This window comes from Chanodichthys erythropterus, chromosome 13 (genome assembly GCF_024489055.1).
Source record: "Chanodichthys erythropterus isolate Z2021 chromosome 13, ASM2448905v1, whole genome shotgun sequence".
Taxonomy (NCBI): domain Eukaryota; kingdom Metazoa; phylum Chordata; class Actinopteri; order Cypriniformes; family Xenocyprididae; genus Chanodichthys; species Chanodichthys erythropterus.
In genome coordinates, this window is record NC_090233.1 from 13,266,502 (window position 1) to 13,276,035 (window position 9,534).

Below are 9,534 nucleotides of genomic sequence, written 5' to 3' on the forward strand. Positions count from 1 at the left end.
GGAACGAGCATGTCACAACGTTCCTCATTTAAATAACAGTGGTGGAACCATGATGCATTTCCAGTCAATGGATTTTTTAAATAGGTTTTTGATTAAATGGTTGAAATAAGATCTGCGGTTAACACAAGCTCAAGATACTTTCACATTTTACTCTAAACATAAAATACATCAGTATAAATACTGTAGTTTATCCCTTAAAACTCATCTTTGATCACCAAAATTTAAACATTTTTCCTGTGAAAAAAATAATTCTTCATGCCTAAAAATAGCTTGAATGTAACTCTACGCCTCATTTAATATACGTGGATCAATGAATATGTTAATTAGCCCTGCCTCCACTTGATCACGCCAGCTCAGAGATCCACTCGGTCAACTTACTGAAGTAAACACTGCACAATGGAATCACTCTTTACAACATCGGATCATAACAGTAATTAATATCATTAGCCTTTTGTTTGACTATGTTATCAAACAGCTAATAATGTTACACAAACCATGTTCTTGCTGGCTTCTAACAATCAGTATCCTTACAAATGTTTTGAACGACTCAGAACGTCAGTGGAGAAAGGTATATTGTTCATCATATCATCATAATATACATCATACACCCGCCATATTGCTAAATCTACATGATTTTTTCTATCAACAGAAACATATACCGGGATAACCTGGCTTCTCTCGAGACTCTCCTGCTAGTTCACTGTTAATGATATGCTAAAGCCCACCGGCATGTTGACGTGATTGGTTACAAGGTAGTTTGTGACGTCACAGACACCAATGATTTCAAACCGCGATTTCTAAGCATGTTCGAAACACCACATAGACATTAAAAACTTTAATTTTTAAGCTGTTACATGTCATGTACATGCTGTTATGAGATTCAAAAAATAAATACCCTTTTGGCGCTGTTTAATGTGGCGTGACAGATCGCTTTAGCGCCTCAGTTAAAGAGAAGCGGCAGCACGAGCGCATGTGATCATCCTCTCCTCCGCTTTAATACCAGTTACAGCACGAAATAAACATGAATGAACATCTGAAGGTATGTTAAAATATACAGTACAACTTACCATGTCTCGTGTAATCGCTCAATCAGTGTTTCAACCTCGGAAAGACGTCAGTAAAATAGCTTGCAAACAATGTCACGTAACATCACATTTACTTCAGAAAAACATTATCAGTGATCATAAACTCATTAGTCAGCTAGAAAAGTGAACTCTAGAAAGCAACATTCTGATAAATATAGCTATGCACCGTTACATATTCATTATAATTTTTAATGTTCTTCAATATTTAAAGCGTAACTAAGTAACTTTTTTTACCTTCATAAATAGTTTTTGCAAATTACCCACCTCCTCTTTCTTGTACTGTATTTGCAAAACTACTGCGCTGGTGAGCGTTGTAGTCGTTGTAGTCCAGAGCAGAGCTTGGAGTATTTACAACAGTGTGATTCACTGAAGGAACCTGTAGGGGGAGCTTCGCATTAATGGGGGAGGGGGAGTTCCGCTTTAATGTTTGAATAAATCAGTTAATAAAAATATCATTGAATATAATTTAAGTGTTTGTATATAAATAAGTTAATTTAACCTTTAATATTATTATAGTAGTACCAACTGACTCCCATGTGTAGTTTACAGCATTAGTTTTTATTAGTAAAATTTGCCATGTACTGCAACTGAAATACTAGATCCAAAATAATCGATACTGAATCAAATTGAAATCATAATCGAAAGCATGTGAATAGTAATCGAATCGAATTGTGAAAATTGTGTCAATACCCAGCCCTAGTTAGTGGTGTTAAAACTCATGGTTATGGTAAGGGGCGGGATATTTCCCAAACACACTGGAAGCGCTTGACCAATCACAACACACTGCTCCAGCCGATCAATCAGAGCACATTGTGCTTTTCAGAAGGAGGGGCTTCATAGAGACAGGAACTAAACAGAGTGTTACTGAAGACTCTGAAGAGAGGAGCTGCAACAATGAAGAATATGGCGAAAATAATGTGTTTTTGAATATTCAAGCATGAAAACCTGTTCTAGTAGAGCCCGAAAACAACATCGACTTTGTAAAGTGGCATAATATGGCCTCTTTAACATCTGTAATGAAAATGGACATCACCGGAAGCCCTCGTTGTGAGTTTGTCTCCAATGAAGGCAGAATGTGTGTCGCAGCTGGATATAATAAATCAAGACAGTGAGCGGGAAATTTACCGTCCCTCAGCTTGTGTTTCTCCAGTTCAGAGCTGCATGCAAATATTTTTACGAGGGTCACTGTAAGAGCGTCTCTGTTTTTGCAAACCGAATTTATAAGATACTTACTTTTAATGACTCTCATGATAGAAGCACTTTAATATGAATTTACACTCTTAGAAAAAAGTTTCAGCGGGGTTCTATATAGAACTCTAGAGTTCTTGACTCCAATTTAAAGAAGCCTTCATGACAAAAACATTCTATATTTGGTCTTTTTGCATAATTGCATAATACTGTTTTAATGTTTAATGGGTTACTTCATTTTTTCTAGTCAATTTTTACAAGCAGTTTCCCAAAAGCATTGTTAGCCAAGTATGGTCGCAAGTTCTGTTGAACTCTATTGGCAATGACGGACTACAGTTGGCAAACAATGCTTTTGGGAAACGGCGGTGCCTTGAATGGTGTGGCGAATGTTTCACGTTTTTGTAGTGGCCTCCTGAAGATGAAGGTAAATCTGTGTCTTTTGTAATTACCTTGAATGCCTGAGGACCAGCTCTTATAAACTCGCAGATTCATTCATTTGATGCCTGAAGTTCAATCGTTCGGTCCAAGAGGGCTTCCTCTCCGTCTCTGCCTCTGCCTTCATTTCTAACTCGGTAAGTTGCTTTACGTTCTCCTAAATGGACTCAAGGCGATGGACGATCCGCCAGGTTAACTGACATGTGCTTGACATCTTCAGCACAGACGTGTTCAACTGCTTACAGATGTGTGCCGCTCTGCGTTTCACTAACAAACAGCAGCCGCGTGCTGCTTTTGATAAAGGCAGTGGTCAGTTTCAATCTGTGTCTCAGGAGACCCACATATTCTCTCAAATGGGAGTTTTGAACGATGTGTGAGAAAAGACATCCAAATGTTTTTGTCACATTGAAGTGTTATTTTCTCTATGTGGCACTTAAATTTAAGCTTAAAGGGATATTCAAGTTCTGTCATCATTAACTCCACCTCATGTCGAACACAAAAGAAGACGTTTTCAAGAATGTCTGAGCTGCTCTTTTCCATACATCGAAAGTGAATGTGAGGACAGAGCTTAGCCCCACTGGTTCTTGTGTATCACAACCAATCGTGATATGGCAGGTCTGAATAGACTGCAAACGAAATTTGAGCAACACAGGCTCATTGGAAATACATGCTTCTACTTCCATTTCTGAAAAACTCCAAAAATGTAGATATAATTCACTGCAGTTTCCAGCTAGAGGCAGTAAAACACCAACAGCTGTTATTCCATTTCAAACAAATTATGACTTGTGTTATAGCCTGAAAATGGCATGGTTGCTTCAAAAACTCAATTTTCCTCATGTTTGCTTTCAGGGTTTAGTGTAGGTGATACGCAACATTTTATTTCCGAACTGTCGCCATTCGTACAATAACCAAAGAAATAGAACGTTGCCAGACTCATGTTCACCACTTACTAGACATGCAAGAAACAACAAAATATCATTTTCTAACAGTTTTTCCAATGAGCCTGGATTGAATTTGAGAGCTATAATGCATGGCAAGATTATAGGTGATTAATGTCTTAAAGTCCCCCTGTGGTGAAAATAAAGTTTTAATGTTGTTTATATGACTGTGTGGTGATTTTAATATGCTTTAATACAAAGCATGTGCAAATTCATAAGTCAACACCATTGCTGAGTATTTTCTTTAAAACTGCAATGATCTAAAGACTTTGTAACCAATCACGTCAACATGCCGGCAGGCTTTAGCATCATTAAAGGATTAGTTCACTTTCAAATGAAAATTACCCCCAGCTTTATTCACCCTCAAGCCATCCTAGGTGTATATGACTTTCTTCTTTCTGATGAAAATAATTGGAGAAATATTAATAAATATCCTGACGCATCTGAGCTTTATAATGGCAATGAACGGGACCAACAAGTATGAAGCTGAAGAAAGTGTTTCCATCCACATCCATCCATCATAAACGTACTCCACACGGCTCCAGGGGGGTTAATAAAGGCCTTCTGAAGCGAAGCGATGTGTTTGTGTGAAAAAAATATCCATATTTAAACTAGTTATGAAGTAAAATATCTAGCTTCTGCCAGACCACCTTCCATATACAACGTACAAAGAAAGTTTAAAACTCGTGCAGTTCACAAAGCTTACGTTACACCCTACGCATTCCCTATTCAACTTATGGAAAAAGTGTAACTGACGGTAGAATTAGTGTAAAAAGTGTAACTGAAGCTAGATATTTTACCTTATAACATGTTTAAATATGGATTTTTTTATTTATTTTTTTTTTACACAAATGCATCGTTTCACTTAAGAAGGCCTTTATTAACCCCCGGAGCCGTGTGGAGTACGTTTATGATGGATGGATGTGGATGGAGACACTTTCTTCAGCTCATACTCGTGACCCCTGTTCACTGCCATTATAAAGCTCAGACGCATCAGGATATTTATTAATATATCTCCAATTATGTTCATCAGAAAGAAGAAAGTCATATACACCTAGGATGGCTTTAGGGTGAACTACAGTAGATGCCTTTCTCCACTGACATTCTGAGTTGTTCAAAGTGTCTCAAAGGATACTGATTGTTAGAAGACAGCTGCCTGACTCGCAGATGTGAACATGGTTTGTGTAACATTAGCAGCCGTTTGATAACAGTCAAACAAAAGGCTAATATTAATTACCATTATGTGTCCGATGTAAAGAGCGATACCATTGTGCAGCATTTACCTCAGTAAGTTGACCGAGTGGATTTCTGAGCTTGCATGAGCGAGTGGAGGCGGGGCTAATTTGCATATTAATGTATCCATGTATACTAAATAAGGGAAGGGTGCAGAGCTACATCCAAGCTATTTTAAAGCATGAATTTTAAGGGAACATTCCATTTAATCGTTCTTCATACGTTATGGTTACTTGTTTTATGAAAGTTCTGAAACAAGTAGTAACATTTAAAAATGTTATACGAACATGCTTCAAATAAAAACGTTCCATGAACAAAGTATAAATAATGTTTTTGCGCTAAAGTTTTGAGAACATTATTAAAGGCCAGCTAGCTTTGAACAAACGTTCTATTAACGTTACTGGAAGTTCATAACTTTGAAAGAACCTTGCCAGAACGTTCCCTGTTGGCTTCAGGCAATCAGCACAAATGTTCTGCACACTTTGTTCCTGTCCTGAAAGTCCACGAGTCCAGCTCTCATACGCGGCGTGTGTCACTCTGAGCGCTTCCTGCGATTACTGTGAGGGCTTCACCACAAAAACACGACAACATTCACAGCCCAAATATCTGCCGCAGCTGCTAAAAGCAGGATGTGGAACAATCATTTCCTCGAGCACGACTCCAAGCATTACACAGCATCAGAGCTTTGACGGCAAACTTTGAAGATGAAGATGAAGGCTCACCCTCGCACACTTGTAGCAATCTGTCAATATTTTCAACATCTACCTCTCGCTCATCTGTTATTGTGGCCGTTTTGCGTGTTTGTGTGCACCTATTGATTGACAGCTGGCTCCAGAGCCACTCAGGCCTCTTAAAATACCAGAGCCGAGCTTCAGGTTTCCCCCACAGGCCCCGGGCCCCCCTATTGTCTGTCTGAGCATGGCTCCGCTGGAGCGGCCCCGCCCTCCTATTCACTGTCAGCTCATTGTGCTGCTTTCGGCTGGGCGAGCTGCGGTCTGACAGCACGTCACCCTCAACCACTGAAAACATCTCGCCTTCGGTCTTATATAAAGGATATTTGCATCCGTATCACATTTGATGTGTGACACGGTGCTTTTGTTAAAGAAACACGCACACCGGACATGATGTTAGTCGCTATTCTTATTCGGAATTATTCACTATTCAGGAATGAGAATGTTAAAATAAAAACAACCTTTAATTTTCTCGTGTGGTTACAACTCAGTATGTTACATAATCAATTCAAATGTATTTTTAAGTGATTGGAAAACAATGCAATGGAAATTTTATGAGCATTTCAAAATCAAAATATTTTGATGCATGTTGATTGTTTTGACAATATTGAACTTATTTTAGTTCATAATGTGTTCAATATATCAGGGAATAAACAGACATCATTAAAATAAATGACTTGGGGTTGTTAATGTGTTTTTTTGTTTTGTTTTTTAAAGCAGTCTCTTCTGTTCGCCATTAATTCAATAAAAAAATATAGTAAAAAATGTGAAATATTTTTACAATTTAAAACAGCACTTTTCTATGTGAATATATAGTAAAGTGTAATTTATTCCTGTGATCAAAGCTGAATTTTCAGCATCATTACTTCAGTCTTCAGTGTCACATGATCCTTCAGAAATCATTCTAATATGATGATTTGCTGCTCAGGAAACATTTCTGATTATTATAGCTAATGTTCATTATTTTTTGGAAACCGTGATACATTTTTATTCTTCAAGATTCTTTGATGAACAAAGATCAAAAGGACAGCATTTATTCGAAATAGAATTTTTTGCAAGATTATTAATGTTTTCACTGTCGCTTTTATATCGGTTTAATGCATCCTTGATGAATAAAAGTATTAATTTCTTTAAAAAAAAAAACAATTTTATTAAATCATAGTGTATATTTTCGTCCTTCATGCTGTTCATGTTGACTTCACCGGCCTGCAGTGAAAGAACCGTCTCAATCACAATTATGACGGATGTGATTTTTGTTCACGTGTTGCGTTTCGGTCCCGACTCATCTACAGAAAGCCAGTAATGAAATTTAGTTCAATCCCAAGCATCAGACCGAAGGGTTAGAGGTTAACTTGAGCCCGGGGTCAGTCGTGTAACCCGCCCCGTTCAGAATTAAAAGGGAAAGCCCACTTTTGTCATGAGGTCAAGCGGGTCATGAGGTCAGTGTCGCTGGGACGGCCCGGATCACTCAAGTGCTATAAATTATGTACCAAATCAGAGCCAGAGGAAAATTAGCGTCTCTTCCTGAGCGGGGGTCGCTCCAGAGGGCATGGCGACATTATTCCATGACCTTAATCGAGAGTAAAGGAAGTGGTCGGTCGTATGCGCGCACCTCTGGGGTCAAGGGACACAATAGACACCTGTGACTGTGTGTCAGACCAGCTCAAACTACAATATACATGCGCATCCATGGCTTCTTTCTTATAGAGGATGCACACTAAGTTGATTTGACTGATAACAGTCCGGAGTGCCATCCGCTCACAGTGCTATTAGAGCAAATGAGTGATTAAGTGAATGCTGGAGGTCACATGTACATGAAAATGCTTTCTGGTTCGGACAACAATCAGGGAAGGCTGAAGAGACGAATGCAGGACACCTCCGTACCAAAGACCGTCGTACTGTCTAATAATACACAAATATAGAGAAAAGATTTGTTAAAATGATGTGATCCATTGCACTGGATTGAAAGTCACATCTGTAGGGTGCGAGAGCTGTTGAATATAGTGCAGTATGTGCTCACTAAACACTTAAAAAATTAAGCGGTACGCAATTTAATTAATAGTAAAACTTCATCAAACTGAATTGAACAATACTTACGTATTTTAATTGAACAATTGATTAAGCATTGTTCAATTATTAAATTATTTTATTAAAATGCGTAAGGATTATTCAATTCAATTTGATGGAATTTTATTAAATTTCATGCATCTTAAAAGGCTTAACTTTTTTTAGTGTATTAATATTTTGCTTTTATTTTTATATTTTTAATTTTTGTTTCATTTTTAGTCATTTCATGATGTGCTGTTATCATTTTATTGTTTTTTTTTTGTTTTTTTAAATACTGCTATTTACGTTTAATTTTTAGTTTCTATTTATTTTCAGTTAATAATTTTGGTGCTTAATCTTAAACTTATTTCAGTTTATTGCCAAGGATTTTCATTTAGTTTAATATTTTAAGTAATAATATTTTTATTAATTAATATTTTTTTAGTAATATTTTTATTTTATTTTATTCCAGCTTAATTTCGATTAACAGAAATGTTTTTAATAGTTGTAGTGCGACAGCAGAGTGACAATATTCACAATATGACACTAAGTGCCTTATTGCATTTATGAAATAAAAATATGAACCCAGCTAACAGAAATATGTTCTAAGAACATTTTGCTAACGTTAAGTTATGAAAAGGTTATTTCTGAATGTTCTCTGAACATTCAAAACATCCAATTTTTTAATGTTTTAAAAAGTTTTTTTCTTGGTTATGCGAACATTAAGGAACATTCCATTTTATCATTCTTCAAACATTATGGGAACGTTACTTTTCAATGTTCTCTGAACATTCTAAAACTAGTAGAAACATTTAAAAAACGTTTCATGAACAATGTATAAATAACGTATAGATTAACATTACTGAAAGAACGTTTGTTCATAACTTTTTAAGAGAAAACATTCGCTGGGATTTAGATTGATTGCTTTCCTCCTTCACTATGTAGTTGTGACAAGTTCACTTGGTCAAATAATCATAGCAAAAAGGGTTAAACAGATTTTGTCCAGAACATAAGAGATCGAGCTCTTAGATTGCCCTTATCTGCTCATATTCCATTTAAACGTGATTGATGATTAGATGAACAAGCTCATCCTGAACTTACGTTATGAACTTCATTAACAGATGCTCTGCAGTGAACAGCTGTAACAGCTGGATGAAGTACAGATACCCTGAAAAACATATTACAGTAGAAGTCCAAGTACTCATTTTCAATTATACTTGAGTAAAAGTACACAAGCACTTGATTTCTAATGTATGTATTAAAAGTAAAAAGTACTGATCAATGATTCATCTTTATTATTTATTCTAGTCTGGACATTTAATACTGTATATATGGATCTGCAAATAACCAAAACTTATTATACAAAAACATTAAATGTCGATATATTAAAATATCAAGTTACAGATTATTCAAGTATGCAATAATATCCTACACCATATAGCATTTTTTTTTTTTAAGTGGCAGAAAAAATGTAAAAATATACAAACATCATATGGCAAAATGTGTAAACATTTTAAGAGTAACGGTATGCAAACAGTAATTTACAGCAGATTTAGTTCACAAATAAGTCATGTCCTAAATATGATTTTCATTTACAATAATGAATACTAAAATTTGGCAATAGTAACTTACTTTTCATGCCATCAGTCACGCACACATTGAAACTCTTTGCCTTTTTTGACAGATTCATTAAATCAGTGAGCCGTTGACTCAAGAACAGCTGCAGTCGGATTAGTCCGATTCGCGAATGAATCCTTCAGTGCAATTTGTGAACCAGTTCAACAGGTTCATTGGAACGAATCAGCTCATTCACGAATCAGACATCAGCACAGCGTTTTCAGTTCATTCATTTGGGAGAAGAGCTTCACACTCACGCAG